We start from the raw sequence: 23,747 nt of genomic DNA on the forward strand, positions 1-23,747 counted from the left end.
GAGACAGAGAGAGAGAGAGAAGGAAAGGGAGAGGGAGAGAGAGAGAGAGAGAGAGAGAGAGAGAGAAGAATTGTTGCAATTGTGGTTTGTCTTTGTACCCCCAGCACTGAGTAGAGTGTGTATCACACAGCAGGCACTTAATAAATGCTTATTGATTTGTTAACTATAAGCTCCTTGATGACAAGGACCATATTAATATCTTCTTATAAACCCTCAAGAATTTACATAGAAATTTTCTTTTATAACACATTTTTCAAAACTTGAATTTATACATACACAGACACACACACCAGAGCCAGCATGTTACCTTTGGGGCCAGGAAAAACAGCCATAGAATGATTTTACCAAATTTTTACTGCAGGGAATCTCCATTATGCTCCTGAACTCAACCCTGGCTGGAACAAAGAGGTTCTGGATCCAGGCCACATCTGCCCAAACAAGTAAAAGTTGAAAGGTCCCCTTTTACCCCCCCATACCACTCTATGAGAATCCTTTTGTTTTTCCTCCCCAGAGCCTTTCACATAGTAGAGTCTTAAGAAATGCTTGTTAGATTGTACAAAATGGTAGCAACTCAGTACAAAATTGTTGACTGGATAAATGAATGATCATTTCAGTCCCAAAGTGTATCTTAGAAGTAATCTGGTAGAGTTGAGGAAATTTAGGCTCATAGGAACAATAAAAATATGATTGGCCTTGATAATGTGGCAAGTTAGGGCTACAGCAGAAACTGAAATACAGGGCTCTTTTCCTGACTCCTGGACCAATCGACATTCCACTATCCTAGATGGCCTACCTGTGAATGAGTTTCCCAGCATGATTGAGAAAAAAAGATCAGCTTGATTGATTTTCCTCAGGTTAGACAGTAAAGGAATGACTAAGCTATGACTCTGACCCAATTTCCCAACTCCACATGCAATAGCTCCTTTGACTGGATCATGCTGCCACATGCAATCCTGTCTATGGAAACACTAGTGGGGTGGTTCCCCTATTACTAAAAAGGGAAGGACCCATGAACAAGCCTTGTGATCTTGGGCATATCATTTGACCTCCTTCAGGCCTATTTTCTTGTTTGTGAAATGAAGGCTATTGTAAGATAGCTAAGGCTATCCCTTCCTGCTCTTCCATTCTTTGGCTCCATGAATTATATGCAAATGTGGGAGAAATAAAAGCAAAGCTGTATGTGATCCTTCCCTTGCTCCCTACCCCAAAGTGGTCATATAAGCCAAACACCCACTGGCCTTCAGACATCTCCTCTTGCTCAAGGAATGTGCATTAGTCTGAATCTAATCTCTAGATCCCTGACACTCTTAGACCAAATGTTTTTGGGAGTGTGTGGGGTAGGGGGAAGGGAAGGGGCATTGCTGACCTCCCTGTAGGGAGAATCTTAGCTAGGTCCTTAGTGCTAAACAGAGAACATAAACCAAGGGAAAAGCTAAACATTGGAGGCTGCTCAGAGGAACTCTGGCAACTCAGTCTATCTAATCTTCTCCACTGCAGACACCAACCTGGCTGGGCTGAATAGTTAGGGAGGCTGGTTAGCTTTGGGGCTGGTTGGAAGGATCTTTCCTTTCCCAGAACAGAAGAAAAGGCCAAGGTCAGCTTCATTAAGGACATTCCCAGCCTTGATTTGCCCATCTTGGGAGAGTTGGGGGGTTGGGGAGTAAGTTTATCTGAGCCTGAAATGAACCTCTGAACCTTTTTAGGCTCATCCATCAGGAAACTCCTCCCCTGCCCTCCTCCAGAGCTGTCTCAGGGATTATACACTAGCACATAGGTAGTTACCATTTGAAAGTGTACCTCCCCCTTGAATTAGGTCCTATAGTTGACACACCCTGCAATTATGTCTTGTGTTTTAACGGGTTTTCCATTGTGCCTGCCTCTTTTCTCCATTTCTCCTCTGCTAATTGCTGGGTTTGCCCTTCACAGTTCAGTGTTGTAATGTTAAGCCCTGCTTGCCTCAGCTGCCAGGCCCAGCTTTTTTTTTTTTTTTGGTGGTTTCAGGAAAGAAAACCTTTGTTGCTCCTGGCCTGCTCTTACTGTGGCAAATTCACTGGGATATAAACACACAAACTCTAGTCCATTTCTGTACTCATTTCACCCTTACTCCTTGCCCAACCCTGCAACCAAGAGAGATTTCTGTGTAAATCTATAAAATAATGGCAGAAGCCTTTTCATCAGTCATATAGGACAGCTCCACTAAGCTCCCCAAAAGTCACTTGGGAGGAACAACCTCAACAAAGCAGGTAGTAAAAATTCTCCTGACCTCACAGAGTAATAGGAGAAACACTGGCCTGAGTCTGGAGTCTAGGGTTCTAATCTTGGTTCTTAAGGAGAAAGGACCCTTCTGTAGCTATATATAAAAGGGGAAAGTTTCCCATACATGTCCCTCAGGGCTATAAAGGATGTCAGGGCATTTTCCTAATGTTGGTAATCAGTGGAGGAAGTTTATCTAGAAGTCAGCCCTTGGGTATGTGGAAGAAGTAGAGGACAATGTTTTTATAACAGTCAAAGCTGACACAGAGAATGAGAGTGTGACTGTGAAAGTGAGGCAACCTGGGAACTCCCAGAACAGACATCCGAGCCTGGATAAAGGAAGGGAAAATAAGAATCAGGGTGGGGTCTGGAGGCAGGTGGCCTCTGACTGGAGTTTGTTGGAGTGATTGTTCCCAGTACCAATCCCCATGGAGCAAAATCATCCTTTGGAGGACTGTAATGATGTAGTCCTGGCAGATCTAGGGCCTCTGTCTCTAAATAAGGAAGGAGAATGTGGAGGGAGGGAAGGGATAAGGACATAAGAAAACCTGGAGCTCGATGAGTAATTGAGCTTGAAGACATGTATGAGTGAGTAAGCGTAAGATATTGTCTTGCTCTATGATCTTGAAAAAAAATTTTCTTTTTAAAAGATTTTTTTTAATTTAATTTTTTTCAAATAGTGTTTTAGAGTTTGCAGAGTGCTTTACAAATATCTCATTTTATCCTAACAAATAGCCCTAAAAATTATTTGTGTAGATAATTGTATAGATACACTGTACAGATGAGGAACCTTGGGGAGACAGAGGTTAAGTAACTTCCTCAGAGTCACAGAGCTTGTAAATGTCTGACGATGGTTTTGATGTCAGGTTTTCCTGATTCTAAATCCAGCATTGTATCTACTGCACCAACTAATAGTCTTTCATCTACTTTGGGTCTCAGCTCCCTTGTCTATGAAAATAGGGCTGGCTCTAGATCTCACAAGGTTATTTTAAGGACTAGCTCAACCTAAGAGTGTTTTAAACTGCTATACAAGTATAAGGTATAAATGCCCCATAGACCTTGAAAGAGTATCAAAACCACCATACAAATGTAAGCACAAGGTGCTACTTGGCCACTGGTTCTTGACCTCTGGACCATGAGTTAATCCATGGATCCATGGATTCCATGTAGTCATTGTGAAAGGCCTGTGGAATTGTATGTGTACCAGCTATCTTGTTGAATAATTCAATAGGATAAATAAGGAAACATGCCTTCTACAGACTGAATAAATGTCTCACATTTGCATATTGTCATTTTTCAAATGTATGTAAATGCTGGTGAGATTAATAAAACACAAAATAACATAGTATTTTGTCATCATGTGTTTTGCCAGTAATTAATTCTGTAACAGTACAACTATCAGGTTTTCAATTTGACATGTAGATGGGATTACCTATTCAAAAAGGGTAAGTAAGTGGTGCTGTGGAGACTGCCAGACCTGAAATTAGGAAGACTCCTCTTCCTGAATTCAAAAGTGATCTCAGACACTTATCAGTTGTATGACCCTGAGCAAGTCACTTAACCCTGTTTGCCTCAGTTTCCTCATCTGTAAAATGAGCTGGAGTAGGAAATGACAAACCATTCCACTATTTCTGCCAAGAAAACCCTAAAAGGGGTTATAAAGAATTGGACACAGCTGAGAAATGACTGAACAATAAAAAAACCTACTCAAAAAGGCTAGATTCTCCTTTATTAAGCAGTTCCCAGGAGAACTGGCTTACTAAAAATTAGATTGCTGAGGATTCTTAGGAATCAGCACCCTAAGTCCCTTTCTCTACTCTGCATCCCTACTCTCCTTCCTTTTGAAACAGACCCCGTGGGAAAGCTAGGTGGTGCAGTGAATAGAGCACTGACCCTGGAGTCAGGAGGACCTGAGTTCAAATCCAGCCTCAGACACTTAACACTTACTAGCCATGTAACCCTGGGCAAGTCACTTAACCCCAATTGCCCTGCTTTCCCCCTCAAAAAAAAAAAGGAACAGAACTCAAGAAGACCTCAGATGCCATGCTATATTTACTCATGTATTTACATGTTATATCTTCAAGTAGAATGTAAGCTTCTAAAAGAATCAAAGTAGGGACTTCTTGTGATTCCCATCTTTATAACTTCAAGACTTAATAAATGTAAGAATTTAATGTTTACTGAACTGAAAGGACAGGATCTGATCTTACAGTGTTTAGTCATTACTCACAGTACTAGAAGCAGGAATTACTAGCAGCCCAAGGTCACCCACAGCCTTATCCCCACCTGTAGAACATGTTCTCACTTCCCTCTTTTATTCAGCTCAGTCCTCACACTTCACCCACTCTGACTCTCTCACTTTCTAATCTCACCCCAATGTACTCCCAGAACATACTCTAACCACAACCTTGACTCTTTGTTCATGCCACCATGCTTATAGTGCCATGCTGGACTCCAAAACCGCCACTGACACACCCTGAAGCTACTTCCTAATGATCCCTCTCCTGCACAACTGTGGAACTGCAGGCACTTGTTACTTGAAGGTAGGAGGGGGAAGGTGGGGGATGGGAAGGAAATTTTCCGTGACTGCATTTAACTATTTTTCTTTATCTCCTTTGTAGGGTATATTAAGTTGCTTCCTTTCACTGGAAAAAGTTCAAAAAGTGCTGTTCATCTAATGAATTAGTGGACAAATGCTCATTTATACCACCAAGAATGACAGATCTTTAAATCAATTTTGCCATTTCAGAGTGAAGGATATAAGATAGCATTGGGATAGTGTGACTATAGATTTTTTTTTCTGACATAAGCCTGGAGGTTCTGAATATGCATGTATGCATGCATGTATGCATGCACACAGAGAACACATACATAACACATGTGTATGTATACATATATGCATATACATGTGTGCACATGTCTGTTCACAGATACCTATGGTTAACTTTTTATCTATAAATACACACACATATCCACTTGAGGATTATCTGCTGGCATTAATGAGGGATACTTTATGGTTAACCTACAGAGACTGACAGGAACCCCAGTTATACATTTGATTTCATGGGTGCCCTAACCCCATTTCTTCATTAGAAGAGAGGTCCTCTGAAAAGGGTACAGAGTGTGAAGGGGAAACATTAAGTCCTCTCAGTCAAAGGAAACTGTTAAAAGGAACAGAGATTCCAGGTCTCATGCTGTGTTGCTGTCCCTGGCTGTGCTGTATCAAGGAAGGAAGGCTAGCAATAAAAGGCAGTGAAGCTATCCATTGCTTTTCAGTGTAAGTGATGTTATGAAACACAGTCTGGATTGGTTGGTTCTAAAAAGAACATTTCATGCTGCATTAGCTCTGTTGTGTCCCTATTACATGAAGTGTTGCCAAGATACAGCATCCCATAGAGCCTAGTGACAGGCTTAGCCCATGTTGCAAATCCCCAAAGGGAAGCTTGTTGAGTGATTGTTAAGCTAGTCTACCTGAGGTCCATTCAAAGTTCCCAAAGTTAGCTTGCTCAAACTGAAACTCAATTTTGGGCACAAAAGGTTTTATTTTGTAGTATTTTTTTTTTCTGTCTTCCCATTTCAACTGAATCTCATGAATTAGTGCAAAAATAATGTCAGTCTCATAAGATCATAGGATTTGGAACTGGAAGCATCTTAAAGATTTTCTATTTCAAGCCTTCCATTTGATTGCAACCCAGAGAATTGAATTGATTTCCCCAGGGTTATACAAATAGCAAGTGACAGAAGCAGGATTTGAACCTATGTCTCTAATCCAAATATAAGGCTCTTTTCATTACAATTGGTTCTGCAATTACTTTATAGTTATATTACATATGTAACTCCTTTACTATATTGACAGCCACCTAGAATGAAATCCAATCTAGACTTAGAGTAGATACCCATAAGGACTGGCATTGATTCCTCAAGAATACTGTGGGATCTGGATCCCTGGGTTTAGGTCAGAGAGGAAGAATGAAGATGATTGGTTTCTTGTTAATTAATGTTTGTGTTGAGCTGGTTAAGTACAGCAAGTAATTGATCGGCTATTTGAGCCTTCAGTAAATATTGCTATGCAAAATTACTAGGCCTTTGCTTCCCTTCAGGGTCTTGTCATTTAGAAAAGCCACCCTTGCTTGAGGGATACGGGAAAACAAAAAAGGTCTCAATCCATAAGGAAAAAGGTGTTTCCAGGGCCTGTGGTCTCCTAATCTAGAGTTGATTCTGACCAGGGAACAGGCCTCTGGGTTCCCTTTGTCTTTCTTCTATGTGGGGTTGGTAAGCCAAAGAAGAGGGGCTTAGGGAGTTAGTCCTGAGTGGAGCAGTCTTGTGGCTTGAGGTGGTGAATGGGTGTGGTTCTCATAGGAAATAGTGGACACCCACACAAGATTTAAATTCTGTTGTTGGTTTGTTTTTTTTTCTTTCTCTCTGGTGAGGCCAAGAGGATTTCTTAAGCCAAAAAAGGACACTATCCTGAAATGAGGGGCCCAGGGTGGACTAAGGTTCTTGTCTCATTTCCAACCATTTGTTTGTCCTGTTTTCCCTTACATATCAAGTTAATTTTATAACTGAGGGATGGTAGCCACAACCAAAAATGGCTTATTCTGAGGACTGACTTCAAATTGGCAATGCTCCTCAAAGTTGGGAGAATTAAAGGTTCTTATATTTGAGGCTATAAAGGGACATACAATTGGCCCTGCAACAGCTTGATGCTCACCTCATCCCACCCTTAGGGCCAGCCCACAGGATGACCCAGGCCTCCAATAACATACTTCATGCTGACTGGGGAAGAAATCATCCCAGTCAAAGTGTATGCTCTTATGAGCCTCAGGATTTTGCTGTTGTTTCCCTCTCAGCGATCCCCCTTATCCCAAGTGCCAGTTTGTTATTTATATCTTTATATGCACATCTTATTTCAGTCATATTTCCAAGTCTTCCAAAACATGCATTGCAAGGGTGTGCTGGAGCCAGGTCAGACTAGCTTAGTAGAGCCCATTGTTAAATTTTCATTGTGAGGACCTCAAAAATCAGCAAGGACTGAGAAGATGGGATATACATGTTTGTTGTCCGTTCAGTCGTGTCTGACTCTTCATGATCCCATGGATCCATAGCATGCCAGGCCCTTCTATCCTCCACTATCTCTTGAAGTCTGTCTAAGCTCATGTTCAATTTTTTCTTGCTTTTTGAAGGGGGAAAGCAGGGCAACTAGGGTTAAGTGACTTGTGCAAGGTCACATGGATAATAAGTGTTAAGTGTCTGAGGCCGGATTTCAACTCAGGTTCTCCTGACTCCAGGGCCAGTGCTCTACTCACTGTGCCACCTAGCCCCCCCATCATGTTCATTTTTTCCATGACACCATTTATCCATCTCATCCTCTGCCATCCCCTTTTCCTTTTGCCTTCAATCTGGTTCTTTTCCAATGAGTTCTGTCTTCTCAATATATGACCAAAGTATTTAAGCTTCAGCTTTAGTATTTGAATATTCATGATTTCAATTCCAGTGAACCGTCTGAATTAATTTCTTTAAGAACTGACTGAAGATATGCATATAAAATTATAAATAACAAACAGCACAAAACTATACAGAGAAAGAACCACATGAGTAGTATGGCTATAAGAATTCAGGGCAGAAAGTGATCATTGAGGGCTAGGAAGAGGTAGTTGTGGAGCTGGGTCTTGAAATGTTCTCATACAAGCAGAAAAAGAAAGGAAGATATTTTAGGTGCAAAGTTTGTGAATAAAGGAAGTATGTGCTTTGTTGTTGTTGTTGTTGTTGAGTCATTTTTTCCAGTCATATCCAACTCTTCATTTGGGTTTTCTTGGCAGAGAGACTGGAGTGGTTTGCCATTTTCTTCTCCAGCTCATTTTACAGATGAGGAAACTGAGGCAAACAGGGTTAAGTGACTTGCCTAGGGTCACACAGCTATTAAGTGTCTCAGGGTAGATTTGAACTCACATCAGTCTTCCCTGATTCCAAGCCCAGTGCTCTATCCACTGTGTCACCTCGCAGCCCATACATGACTTAATTTGTCCTTAATTATTTATAAAAATTAAAAATCTTGGTCTGGGGTATTCTGACTGGCTTTTGTCAACTGCTCTTAGCTAAGTGTGGTAGTGCATAGCCTCAACCATAGATAAAAGATCTCTTAGCTTGCTCTTGTGTTATGGGAATGGAAATCTAAGATCTTCCCTGCCCCTAGGCCTTTTGATAGGCTTAAGTGACTCTGAGAACCTTCCTTGATTTGAAAATATCCTCTGCCCCCTAATAGGCTGAATGTGCTCACCTGGAGTCTGTGGGGGAGGCTTGGTTTTCAGGAATGCCCACACCTTGATGCTGTGTGACTGGGCAGTGGGTCAAGAGGGTTGTGACATTCTCTGAGACAGGAGAAGGCTATATATACCCTGATGTGGGGTTTTGTTTTGGGGCTCACTTTGAGAAGAGTTAAGTGATTTGACCAGACGAGATTCTGGGCAGCCATTGAGCCCCCCGACTTTGAAAACCCAGATGTTAGTGCTTCCCTCTCTGGTAACTGACTGGGTATGGATATAATGATCAGACAGTTGAAAGCCTGTCTGCTGATCTGTTTCTCTGTCTGTATTTTTTGTCTGCTTATAACTTCTGTTTTCTCTGAAGTTTGGGGTGCTGACCTTTTCCCCCTGAACTAGGTAAATGACATATGTTTGATTAAAGCAAAGATTGTTAACCATTTTGAGTTGCTTTCCTTTAGAAATGCAGATCTAAGAACCTGTGTTGGCAGCCCCCCTGAGGATGCTGGGGTGCTTGCTGTTACACCTTGTCAGAGAGAAGCTTTCTAGCCAAAGCACCTTAGTAGATGGGAACCAGAAAACCAGGTTCTGAAGAGCAGAAACCCAGTAGGGAGTAGGAGAGAGCAATTTGGCAATAATGAATCCATCTGTTTCACCACAGAAGGGTTTTCTTATAGGGTACTTAGGGGAGATACTATTAGCGTGTAAGGCAGGAGCCAGGCTGTGGAAGTCACTGAATATCGCCTCTTCTTCCTATCACTTTGCTGGCCCTCCACCCCATTCCCTCAAAGGTCTAAATTTTGGTAGGTAATGGGTAAACAAAATTAGTGATAATAGGTTGGTAGTTGTTAATGGATCCAGGTAACACATTTGCACTTTAACAGGTTTTTCTGGAGCCAATGCCTTAAGCTAGAGGAGGGACTCTTGTGCAGGTATAATAATAGATAATATTGATGGCTAACATTATATAGTACTTACTACATGCCAGGTACTGCGCTAAGAACTTTATAATTATCATCTCATTTGAACCTCACAAGTCTGGGAGGTAGGCGCTATTGATGGGGTACCTGGGGTCTAGGTCAATTTGTGAAACCAACTTGTGAAACCAGTCTGTGAAATTGTAACTGCAATTTGTATTGTAAAATTGTTATCTGTAAAATTCCTTTCCCAACCTCCGACTCTGCCCCTTCTTCCCCCTATCCACACTAGGCCTAGGCAATACCTTGGGAATCCTTTGTTCTTACTTAATCCCTCATGTCTCCTCTGGTCTGGCCCAAATCCTCATGTCTCCTCCGGCCTGGCCCAAATCTTATCTAAACTATCTATGCATTGAGGTCCCTTCCCTCCGGTCAGCCCAGACAATGGCAGCCTTACCCTTTAAAAGTAAAAGCATGTACCCCTCTCACTCGCAGGTCCCCTAAAGGACTCTTGCCCGCTGTAATGGCGTTTTAATAAACTTTCTCAACTCTAACTCCAAGCAAGGCTGAGCTGAATTCTTTCCAGACACCCTGTTGAACCTATCGGGATCCCGCTTCCCCCCCCCATCACTATGACTATCCCCATTTTATAGATGAGTAAATTGAGGAAGATAGAAGTTATCTGAAGCCAAGTCTCAGGTCTTGCTGACTCAAGACCCAGCACTCTAAGCCCTCCACCACCTAGCTGTCAGCATCACAGTGTTGGCAGGATTGACAGCTGCCAGGGTATTACAGGCACTGGATAATAAGATTTTTCAGTGTCCTTCAAATCATGCCAAAAAATTTGGTAATTTTAGAGCTGTCCCTGGTCCCAAACCCTGCCAGGTGAATCACAGGCTTCACTAGGTGCTAGAGGGGATAGCAAGAGACCACAGAGTCTGAATCCTTCATTTTATAAAGGAGAAAACTAAGTCCCAGAGAGGTGAATCACATAACTAGGAAATAGATGAGGCAGGATTTGAACTCAAATCCTTCCAACTCCCAGACCACTTCTTCATTTTATTGTGCCAACTAGCTGACTCACACATGACTGGAGTAGAATCTAGCCTTGGCTTAGAGTTAAACACTCCTCTGGCTTGGCATTGATCCCTGCGGACAACTGTGGGCTCTCAAGTCCTAAAGACTCCAGGGATCCTTGGGGTTAGGTCAGAGAGGAAGAATGAAGACCATCAGTTCCTTGTCAATTAAGGTTTGTATTAGGCTGGATGAATATAGCACACAATGTCCTGGTCATCTGAGGCTTCACCAATGCTGCTATCTAAAGTAACAAGGCCTTTGCTTCCCCTCAGGGTTTTGCCATTTAGAAAAGCCACTCTTGCTTGAGGGCTAAGAGGAAACACAAAGGGTCTGAATCCACAAGGCAGGAGAGGAAAGAGTAGATATTTCCTGGGAGTGTAGTCTCTTAGTCTAGATTTGATTCTGACCAAGGAAGAATTGGTTATTGAAGTTGAAATAATAGGAACATAGGTAGCAAGTGACCACTCCATCATAGAGTTTCTGATAGAGAAAGAAAAGGAAAACCCAACACAATGTGACACGCACTCTATCTTTTTAGAAAGTGCTTTTCTAAGGACTCAGAAAAAGGGTAGGAAGGATTCAGTGACCTAATATTCTGCAGGGGAAGTTGGCACAAGAGGGATGATGGCAAGCTCTTATAAAGGAAATTCTGAAGACATAGGCAGAAATTATACTGCTTAAAAGAGACCATTGTGACAGAGTAACTAGAATGAATGGATGGCTTAGTGAATGAATGAAAAACATTTGTTAAGCACTTATTATATACTAGGCACTGTGTAAAACACTAGGGATATACATGTAAGCATACATGAGCTTATATTCTTTATATGTATCTTCATATTATATATACACATATACATATATATATATCCCTTATATAAGGGAAGTTAACATACATGGAAGAGTGGTGGCCAGGGAAGTCAGAGCAAAATGTTATTAGAGTTGTAGGTCAATTAAATGATATGCCCTTTCCAGGAACATGAACACATGCTTGTGTTCATTAGAACACTGCTGTTAGAGCTAGCATTGGAAGGGGGTGGGAGAGGAGGCTATGTACACAGCTGCATGATATGGAGATGGCCAGGAAGTTGTGTTGCGGGTCTCGATCTGGACAAGATAGAGTGAACTGTCAACAATCAGAAGCCCAGTGTCCCAGGGCTTGGACCTTGCCTTCTGAGTCAGAAGTGGAGAAAGGAGCACAGATTAATAGATCAGGAGAATTCTAGAGATCTGAATACACTTAGATTTCAACAAAGCATTTTTTTAAAAGTCTGTCAATCTATCCTTGTGGACAAGATACAGAGACTAGAGGATAGAATGTATAGTTAGGTGGATTTGGACAGGTACTATAGAAGAATCATTGATAGGTCTACCTCAGCTTGAAGAGATATCTTTAGTGATGTGCCCTAGGATCTATCCTTAGCTCCATGACATTTTTAATCCACAATTTGGACAAAGACTTAGAGCCTAAGTTTGTCATATTTTCAGATGATGCAAAACTAAGAAGGATAACCATTATCATTCTGGATGACAGTCATTTCCCTACCAGCTCTGCTTCTGAGTCTCCTATCTTTGCCACTGTAACTCAACTGCCTTCTCATGCTAGAACTTCCATCCCTCTATGATGCTAGCCCCTTTCTCCCATTGCTGAATTCCTTTCTTGACCTCTATTTTGGGATGGGCCCAGATTGATCATGCTTAAATACCCTACCAGTAGTGCTTCTGACTGCCTACATTTAACACTTTTCTCCATTTCAACTCCCATTTATGGGTAGCTTTCCTCCATTAGAATAGAAGCTCCTTGAGGGTAGGGACTGCGTTTTTGCTTATATTTATATCTTCAATACTTAGCACAGTGCCTGGAATATAGAAAATGCTTAATAAGTGCTTGTTGCTTTGCCAAAGAGATCTTGATAGCTGCAGTCCAGTGTTTCAGAATAGAAAGACGAAATTTCACAGGGACAAAGGTAAAGTACTACACTTTAAAAAAAATCTACTTCAAAAGTACAAGATCGGAGAGCTATGGCTAGACAACAGTTCATCTGTAAAAGATCTGGGGATTTTAACAGACTGAAATCTCAATATGAATCACCATATGAAAGTGAAATGTCAGCCAAAAAAAGCTAGTGTTCTACTAGGCTGTGTAAATTGAAGCACAGTGTCCAGAATGAGTAAAAGTGATAGGCCTACTGTGCTCTGTCCTGGTCAGACCCAATATGTTGTAACTGTCTTCCTTTCAGGGCACCATATTTCTGGAAGAACATTTATAAGCTGGAATGTATTCTGAAAGGAGGAACAAAAAACAGTGAAGGGGACATATAAGAATTGATTGAAGAACTGGAAAGAGAAGAAGACTTAGGGGAGAGATGAGAGCAGTTTTTAAGTTTGACAAAAGCTTTCATATAGAAGGATTCAACTTGTTTTGTTTGGCTCCAGAGGGCAGAACCAGCAGAAATGGCAAGAAATTGCAAAGAGACAGACTTAGGCTTAATAGGGGAAACACTTTACTGCAGTTAGAACCAGGGATGTACTGGAGCCAGCTCAAACTGGCTCAGGAGAGCCAATTGTTAAAATTTCAATGTGAGCATTTACACTTTGGAAATTGGCAAACACCATAAATTGTGGCTTGATTTATTGTTGTATTGATTCTCTAGACTTAAGAAAGTAATGTAGGAAATCAATAATGTAGGTTAAATAACAAAGATGAATTGTGTATACTTTTTTTTCTTTTGGAAAGCTGATTATTAAATATTTATCAGCACATTCCTGATTACAACTATGCAAAAGTGGAATAGGTTGCCTTGCATTACTCCTCGCCAGAAGCTTTCAAGCAGAGATGTGCTGACAACCTCCCAGATACGTTGTAGAAGGAATTCTTAGTCAGAAATGGTTTGGGCTAGATGGTTTCTGAGATCTCTTTGAACTCCTGGATTCTGTAGGTTTTTAGTAAAGGAGACTTTCCCAAAGTGTAAAGGAGGGAGTAAGAAGTTAGAGAAAAGCAGGGGACAAATAAACTGAAGTATGAGTGCCAACATCAACTGAGTCTGTTCCTACATTCTCCCTGGCTCAAAATCTAATCAAACTCCTTAAAGACCCCATCATTCTAGGACTTAATTTTCATCCCATGAGTGATCTCCCTTTATTACACTGGGAGAGAATATATATGTGTTAAGTGACCTTTATAAGCTCTCCTTGCCATTATCAATATAATGAAAAAGCATCCATTAAGATCCTGTTTGTACATGATACTCTAATAACTGTGTAAAACAAACAAATAAAGCCCAAATATCTTACAAAGATAAAGACAGTGTATTTTGGTGAGAAAGCACTGGACTGGGAGTCAGTAGCTCTTTATTCTGATCCCAATTCTTCTAGTAACTGGCTATGTGTTTCCAAGTAAGTCATTTAACCTTTTGGAGTCTTTTTCCTCATCTGTAAAATGAGGGAGTCAGGCTAAATAAGGATCTGAAATTCTATGCTTCTAAAGTCCCCTCCACCTACCTTTCAGCATACAATTCAAGTATCTTATAGAATGACACAGAAGAGATACCGAAGACAAAATAGAAGCCATGACCTAATTCATAAGTAAACAATATGATACCCATCAGTGTGATTTGAAGTAGAGGACAAAGTTAAGTATAAGTGACAGTTCATGCCAGTTGTTGCTGAGCTTTGGCTGGCAAATTTGACAGGGTTGGCAACTTTTCAAAAGTGGTATGCCAACTTGTTGACCTCTATGGGAGGTGGCTTTCAGTGGTAAAGGAACCAGGCTTACTCTAGGGTGTGTTTTGGGGGAAGATGGAGTATTCAGTGGTGGATGACTGTCAGACAAGTGGGTGGGGGCATCAGGGAGAAATGTAGTTGGTGACTTGGAAAAGTGGTGGTGAAGGAAATGTGGTAACAGTAACTGGCTGGTCAAAAGTTGGCTTGTGCCCCATCTTTGGCACGTAGTTTACTGATGCCTAAACCAGGGCAGTTGCCAGAGGTCTCTGAAGGGAGGTTCAAAGAATTCTACACTTCCAGCTCCTTTTTTAATAAAAGAGAAATATCACTGGGTTCCAGGTCTGCCTAAATCTTTGATGTCCCTGATGTACATTAGAACCTCACTCCTATCTTTGCGGATTGGCCTCTGTGGTTGGCCACAGTCCTGGATTGGAAGGCTGGCAGGTGAGTCATGCTGGGATCCAACCAGGGTTGTCTGCAAACCTCATTAACTTTTCCATACGCCCACCATGTTCTCCACCAGGCCCTCTGCGGAAGTATGGACACACTCTTTTGGGCCACTGCCACCCAAACAAGGCTCTCAAAGCAAATGCCATAGTTCAAACCCCTCCCTGCCTCTCAGGAAGTATCCAGCAACAGTTCTTTTCATTCCCAGCATGCCTCCTTTCTCTATCCCTTCTTTGCCACCCTCTTCTAGCCTTCCTCCTCCCTTCCCTCCCCCACATACACACCCAAGATCTAAAAGTTACAAGAACAAAAATTCCAGGACTGTCCTCTGGTGCCGGGAGCCTGGCATGCCCACACCTTAAACAGGGCAGGGCCACAGCTACATGTCTGGTCTTGCTGGCCAGAGTGTGGGGAAACTATTCTTGGACCCTCTCCGAATGCTGGCACCAAAGACTGCTGTTGTGGCATTCATATTGGTGTCTGCAGGCTTTAGCTCAAGTAATGGTGAACTGAACAGAGATTCTTAATAATACATATGCTTTTTAAGGACAAGGAGGAGAAAATCAAGACCAGGATGAATTAGAAAAGGAACATGAAAACAATTATGAAGAATTTTGTGTCTCTATCATTGACTAAAAACTTAGATAAGCCATTATTCAGAGGATGTTGACAATCTACAGAAAACAGACTCATACAAATATCCAGTAGTTTCCATTTTTTCCTCCAAAAGGGAATCCAAGCGGGGTTACCTAATCAAGGTCCCACATTTTCTACAATCACAAAAACAATAAACAAGAGGTTTTCTAGAAACCACCTACAACTGGACCCAGAGAAAAAAGTGAATCTCTCTTAGTGAAATTGCCCAGCCTAGAGGAAATAACAACTAACATGAACATAAATACTTAAATGGGATCTAGGCTCGAGGGAGAGCGCTGACAAATATGAACAGATAGCATTTGCACACACCACGTGTAGTTGTGCAGCTAGCAACTCCAGGCTCAACACTACATTCCCAGGGAAGAATCTCTCTCCTTGATCTGCTTCACACCCAGAGGACTCCCATAGGCTATCAATGTGGGGAAAAAAAGGCAAGTGGGAAAACAACCTTAAAATGCCATCTGGGGCCAACACCTTTAAGGGAGTCTTTCCATCTAGATCCTTCCAGTTATTGGGCTTTCATAAAAGGGAGATGAAAATTTAGGTGTTTTCCCTCCAAAACCTCATCCTAAATAAATCTGTAAAGGCTCTCTTGAGCCATTGAAAACAGAGAGCCCAAGAAGCTTTAGGCAGAATAAGAATTGTATCTGCCATAGCACACCATGCAGGGAAGGGCCTACAGAAAACATCTCAGGTTTGGGGGAGCAGTGATGACAGTCTAAGAAGCTTTTTTTTTTTTTTGCCTTTTGGAGGGCAATTTGGGTTACAACGTTACACGGCTAGTTTTTTTTGTGTGGGTGTTAAGTGTCTGAGGCCAGAACCGAACTTGGGTCTTCCTGACTCCGGGGCTGGCGCTTAATTGACCGCACCACCTCACCACCCCAGTCTAAGAAGCTTTTTAAAGAAGTGATACCAAATCAGGCTAACCCTGGAGGCCATGACCACCCGTGCTCCATTCAATAGATGCTACATACATACACACACACACACACACACACATACACTCTCTCTCTCTCTGTCTGTCTCTCTGTCTCACTAATAGCCTTCTGCAATGGCTAAGAAAAAACTAGCCATGAGGTCTGGGATTACCCTTATAATGCTCAAACCTCCAGGTGCCCAAATTTTTCAGTGGGGTGAGGAAGAGAAGCAAGCCAATACCCCATCCCACCAGATTTTTCTTGCTGCCACAAAAACAAAACAGAAAAATGAATGATCTTGTGATGCCTTTGCCCAAATAAATAAGCAGGATAACAAAATTGTTGCCTGAGTAAATAACCAGGAATAAGCTACATTTTTCAAATATTCATTTTGGAGCATTTTAATGTGTATTCAAATCTCTGGTGGCAAATACACACACACACACACAGAAAAAGAAGTCCTTTTTTTGAACCACTTACTCATCAGGACTGGCCACCTGACTATCCAGAGGCCCCTGGCATTAAGAACTCGGTTTCAGTCCCTAGGATGCTAAGATACTCAGAAATTGTACTTCAGGCTATGAACACTCACACAGAACAGACATAGGTAGCAAAGGCTGGGATTTGCTTTACCTATGGTTCTTGACTTTGTCAGTGTGATTCAGGCTTTTAAGGCAGGGACATATGGCCACTTAGGATCTCTCACTGACTGAATTTTTCTGTTATGGACTTTGAGAACTCCTGTTTAGAGTGGGCATGGCCAAGAGGAGTTGGGTAAGTCCCCATCATACCCAGGGCTCCACCATACCTGGGAGATTCTCAGGGTGCAAATACAGGAGGGTAGCTGGAACCACATAGGCCATTGAAGGAAGACACAAGGGGACCTGGAGGCAGTGGCAAGACTGATGGAAATTCTGAGCCACACATAGAACTAGATGGTGCATTTTACTGCATCTATGTAGTCCCTGGAAGGAAACAGCGAGTACAAGATGGAAACAATGAGACACGTGTGAATCTGCTCCAGAAGGAAAGAAGAACGCCAAATTGCAGGACAATAGAGCAGCAAAAAGGGAGTAAAGATGATTGTAGCAGGGAATCATGGCACCATGGGCACATAAGAAAGGGAAGATGAGTGACAGAGCCACAATATGGAGGGGTAAAACTGGACTGCGACTTTTACTGAGAAATGAGTGATGTGGGCTGTGCTGCTCTGAGAAAGAGGGGAAGGCTGATGTTCAAGTAATACTAGAACACAGTGTATAAGCTGGAAAGCCTATAAAGCTTCTTGGAGGAAGTAGAAGAGTTTTTCCTGCTTTTTAAAAATGGGTTCAAGTATAAGCCTTTTCTACATTTTGTTATGGAAATAAATTTTTCCCCATATTTAATGCTTTATTAACCTGAGTGTTGATAAAGGCCCTTTATTTAGAAGCAAAATGAGCCATTCTTAGAGTTTCCCTGCATGGGAGCATGAGTAAGACAGATTTTCAAGAGCCAAATACCAATGTTCTCAGGGTTTCTCTAGGTGAGGACACAAACTAGAAATCTTTGTATGGTAGGCACACCTGAAATTGTACCTATATCATTGTGGCAAGAAACTAACAAAGAGAACAGTGAATAAAGGTGCTATTATGGAGCACACAGACCATATTCTAGACTGACCCAAGTGTTCAGTGGCACTCTAGATAGCAAATGATACTGAGGATGACTATGTCTACCTAAGAACCAGGTCCATTTGGTAGCTATGCAGCAATAACTATTTGTTGTTTACTTAATTAAAATTTGAAATTGATACTGTTTGTATTTTATTTTGCCTTAGTTTTTCCTTGGTTACATGTAAAGTTCTTTTACAGAGTCAGTCAATTAGCCAATAAGTATTTTGATTCCGTTCTTCTGTATGGTGAATTTAGCAAAGAAAATGGTCCACAACTAGACCTAGGAAAGTGGAAAAACACAACAGACCTTAAAAGTCAGATGTGGCAGTAAGTCACAGCCATGGTACTCATAGATCCCAAACTAGATCGGTCATACTGGAAATAAAAATGCAAAAAACAAAACAAAACAAAAAACAAAAGAGAACCCTTTGATAAAATGAGAATATATCTATCGTTCATTAAGGGAGAATGCTGGGGACTTCCTGTTTGGAGTTATTTCTCTTACCATTGATATTGAAGGGGTGGTGGGACATTATAAAGAGAGACAGGCAGAGTGACAGAGTCAGAGAGACAGAAGCAGAAAAACAGAAATAGAGAGAGACCAAGGGAGAAAGAGGATAGAAATTTATTAAGCACTTATTATAAAATGATATAAAATATGAAATAATCAGACCCTCATCAAGTAGTTGGGATAATTAGTTTTCTCCTTTTCTAGTGTCTTCTCATCTTCTATCCATTCTGCACACTGCTGCAAGATGAATTTTAGTATAAATTGAGCTGTGTCCTTTCCCTGTTCAGGCATCTATAGCATAACCTAGCAGATGAAGATCTAGCTTTAGTAGAACCAACTGTATTTTCTACTACTGAAACAGGAGAAAAATATAGCAGCTTGAATTCTCCACTTCAGGCAAGCTGATTTTCCTAACATGTTCATATACTTATTAACTTTGCAACCTTGGTCATTATGATTCCATTGCTTAGAAGGCTTTCTTTCTTCTCCAAATACTATTCGTCCTTCCCAATCTGTATTAAATTCCACCTTTCCACAAAACCTCACTTAATCATTCCTTCAAACACTGATCTTGAATCATATATAGAACAATGGAGTTATAGGTTATGGCTGGAAAGGACTTTTGAGATTGCTCTTTTTCTAGAGATGAAGATATTGGGGCCCAGAGAAGTAGTGTCTTACAAAGATTATACAGGTTTTTAAGTAGCAGCTGGGATCCAAACCTAAGGTGTATGGTTCCAAACACAATGTACTTTCACAGGTCACAGATTTAGAGCTAGAATGAACCTTTGAAGTCATCTAATCCAGCCTGTTCATTTTATGGATGAGGCCCAGAAAGGTTGAATATTCTACCCAAGATCACTCAGGTAGTAAATAGTAGAGCTAGTATTTGAATTTAGATGCTCTGACTCTGTTATAGTTGTTTAACGTGTCTTCATATTCTCTCTCCTTAAAACCCAACAATTAGTTCCCTTGAGTTTCTTGAAGACTATGCTTTCTCCTGCCTTTCCATTTCCCTATAGAGAATATGACAATTCTGGTCATAAAGGGAGTGCACAATAGATTATGTATAACCTTGATGGATTGTTTATATAGCTGTGGCCATTATTGGGGACTAACTCCTCAATCAGATCCTACAGAGGGTTAATCAAGGTTCTACTCACATTTGGAGGTGATTCTCCTAGAAGACTGAAAATTAAGAACATCCTGGTGAGTAGGCATGACTAGTCAGTCTGTAGGGGGAGATATGTTCCTCTACAGTTATGATTTAGGGGACACTTGAGAGATGGGGACTGCCTTCCAAAACATGTCCCATAAAGTCTCCAGATTCTTGGAATCACAAATGAGTTAGACAATAAAGTTTTTGTTTTTATTTTAAATCTCTAAAATACTCAAATGAATTTGAGATCTCATTAGTTTGTGGTTTCCTCCAATGACACACATTGAAACCCATTTAAAACCTGTCCATCCTATGTAATTCTGGTCCATATCATCCCAAAAGTTACCTGTATGGGGTCCATCCAACATGCTAGAGGTCTTTCTTACTTTATTCAGACATTGTGAATGTACCAGTGGAATACTTTGTCTATCTCCCTGTCATTCCTTGCCCTTGCCATGTGACCAGACCATCTTCTCTCTTTGTCACACAATTCTTTGATAACATCCATACTCCTTTTCCAAGTTCCTCCATCATAGAGGTGGGCATTTTTGGTGAGCATCAATTCCCTGTTTTATACTTTGTCAAACATTTATTATCAGATGGTTGCTGAACAAGATTATTTCTACTGCTATATCTTCCAAGGAATCTTGAATAATTTTGCTATATGGATAGGAGATACGTTATTGTAAAAGAGTGTGTAAGTTAGTGCTTTGTGGTAGTCAATAAACAAGAAACAAGATAGAATCATATTCTCTAAAATTTTCAGCCAATAAAGATATGATCCATTTTAAATGTAATTTCTGAAAGCCTACTTGTTTTATCTAGTACCTTTGCTGATGATACCTCAATTTGCACATAGATGACCCTCATAAAGATTTTGTATAGATTATAGAGTCTCCCAACATATAAATTGGTAGGAGTCATTGATACTTTCTTGGTCACCTTTTAATTTTTTTAAATAACAAGGTCTGAGTTTTTTTCTCTTACAACTTTGGCATCTTTCCTTTCTTAGATCCTTTGTAAATAGTCCCTCTATGACCTCACAACTGTATCACTTAGTATGGTTCTCTCTCTCTTTACACACATAACATATCTTCTTTTCAAATTTTTTTCTTAAGTGTTATCTATATCCTCTGTAAGCACTTCAGGGACTATGGTGTAAAGATCCACGTGTGGTCATTCCACTATTGTTGATGAAGGAAATGGTTTGTTCTAATAATTTTTGCAAATATTCCTTTTTTTCCTGTTGGTAGTCCTCTTTCCATTTTTATCTCTGAATGACAATGGGCTGACTCGTTAGGTTTTCTTTAAACTAGTTTTGCCTTTAGTTGCTTTTTTCTGCTTTTATAGTTAAGATCTCCAGAAGACTCCAGTTAAAATATACTGTCTGTGATCCCCTCCAGTCCTCTTCCATTACGACATAAGGGCATAATCACTTAAATTGTCTGGCTGATACTTTGACCCCTGAGGGGAGGACATGTAAGATAAATAATTTCGTGGGAGAAAGGGAGATGTACAAACTATGGGAAATCAGGGGTGGGGGATAGGCTGAGGGTCAAGAAGCAGGAGCCAATACTATGGGTAAGTACTCTGGGTGATAAACTATCTACTTACTTCTGCCTAGACTCAGCCTTCTTAGCACAGTCCTCTTTAGCAATGTTGGTACACAGGGGGAAGCATCACAAAATATGCCCTCACATCCATTTTAAGAATATAGAGAAAAGAACAGAAGGAAGGCCAGAAAGAAGCACAGATAAGCAAGTCAGCTTTGAAAGCTACAGGCTGAACTTAACAATTACTTAAAAAGAAAAGCAAGTTGAATTTAGAGAGATTCGAAGTTTCATGTACAGCTCTCTTATTTGATATCTAGTTTGTATCTATTATTTCTGTGCCTATTTTAATATAAAATTTTATTTGTTGTTTAAGTTCAGAATGAAAATTTTAAAAATTCTTCATCTCACATTTTAAAGAAGTTAGTTGAATGGAGAGAGACAGAGTCCCTGGGTGCCCCTGAAGAGGTTGCAATAGAGGTAGGCTGGTAGGAGATGACAAGAAGATGGGCAAGTCAATGAGGAGTTCACTTGGCCCTGTAGGAAGAAGAAAGGGAGGCCATCTGTTAGTTCTTGTCTTCACTAATTATTTTTGCTTCCTAGGTGCTCAGCTCTGTTATTTCAATACTGCTGAAGGAGCTGTTGTCAACCCCCAACAAGTTTGGGGCCCTGGTGGCCTAACTAGATATAGTTTTGTCTGTTAGTAGGTCAGCTGAACAGTCAGAAATGTACAGTCTGCTTCTCTTTCTTCTTCCTTATTAGGAAAAGATAGACTTATTCCTTGTGATTCAATGGCCTGTTTCCCCAAAGCCTGCTTATGTTGGCTGTTGCCAATTTGTGTTAAGCTCTGGTGGTAAGGGAGCTGTGATATCAGTCAGTGGCTAGGCTGGTTAAAACATCTTGGACACCACTCTTGCTGAGCCCTTAGCAGGTAAAAACTATGTGAATTCACCACAGGGCCACTCCAATTACTTGGGTTTTACTTACCCACTGATACTGTGACTCTTATTAGAGTCAGACCCCTTAAGCTCAAGCAAACTGACCCTCAAACAATGAAGAACTTTGAAACAATCCTCCAGAGCTCCAGGGGAGGGATTTTTTTAGTATGAGCCAGAAATTGAGCAAAACAAAAAATGACCGGTATAGAGATCAGAAGACTATGCTTTTGGTGTATGTTGTATACACACACACACACACACACACACACATATATACATATACATACATATATGTATATCAAGGCTTCATGTTACTTGAAGGATATCCCAGATCCAGCCCTAGTCAATCCTATAATCAGTTTATGCTTTATTTTCCATACTTATTTGAATTTTAAGTGAAGCAACATTAAGTGAAAAAGATTTTAGTGGTAAATATTCATGAACTCACTGTCACTGGCTTGGAGAATTCAAAGGATAACCTTTGGTGAACCCTCAAAATGATCTGGGACTAGAACTTCCATGACAAGTAGGCAACTAAATTTCTCATAGAACAAGCTAGTTTGATGTGTGAAGTGTTAAATTATCAGTGGGGATGTCAGTGGGGAATGGCAAGGAGAGTTGGGATTACAGGGAAGGGAGATGGAGATCACACTAATAAAATCAATATTTTTTGGACAACTACCAGGAGGCATCACGGTACAGTGGATCGCACAAGTATCTCACCTAGTTTAGAATCAGTAGACTTGGGTTTGAATTCCAGCTCTGACATTACAAGTGCTAAGTCCTGAAATAAATCAAAGTGATGAGTTGAGAAATAAAGCATCTTTAATTGAATTAACAGAGAAGCAAACCTGTCAACCTGGGAGATGTCCATGAAAGAGACCCATGAAAAAGTTTTTATAGTTTTAAGAGGAGTGGAGAAGGAGATAAGTAAGGAGGTAATGTGAGGTAGCAAGGCCTGGTCATGAGATTCCAGTGGCCCTTGGCAATCTGGGCAAGAAAAAACGCTTCATTCTTGCTGTTTTGCCCTTCATGCCATGAATTCCAAGGGTAAAGGGCAAGGAAATTAGGAGCTGAGATCCAGCTCAAGCTGGGTAAGAGGCCATTCTCTGCCTCACTTCTTACTTAGGCTTGATCACTGTATGGCATTGCCTCAGTCAAACTGAGACCTGGGGAAGACCTTCACTTTAAAAGGCCAAGGTCTCCCACTGCATCCAGGGTCATCTATACTCATCTTGAACTATATCTGGCCACTGGGCCCAGAAGGCTTCAGAGGAGAAAGTGAGACGGGTGACTTTGTAAAGACCTCCCTCATTAAATCCAGTTCACTTGCATGTCATGGCATCATCTCCCTGATGTCATGGTCCTCTTAATGAAGGACAAATAACAAGTTCCTTTACAAGATAAAATCCCAGATGGGAGATTTAGGGTGTGGATCAGCTCAACCGAATGGAGAATAAATAGCTTAAGAGTAGAAATGCAAGGACCTTACTGAAATTCTCATAGTGCTAGGATCATTTAGAGGGGTGGCAAATAATATTACATTTGGTATAAACAATTTCTGTTCTTATATTAACAATTATATTAATTTTCAGTCATAAGTGGGGAAGCCACTTGATTTCTCTACTTCTTAGTTGTAAAATGCAGGGGCAAGGGAGTAATAAATGTTTGCACTAACTGGGTTGT

Source organism: Petaurus breviceps, unplaced genomic scaffold (genome assembly GCF_028583685.1).
Source record: "Petaurus breviceps papuanus isolate PSGF00001 unplaced genomic scaffold, PetGlider_PUasm1.0 37, whole genome shotgun sequence".
Taxonomy (NCBI): domain Eukaryota; kingdom Metazoa; phylum Chordata; class Mammalia; order Diprotodontia; family Petauridae; genus Petaurus; species Petaurus breviceps.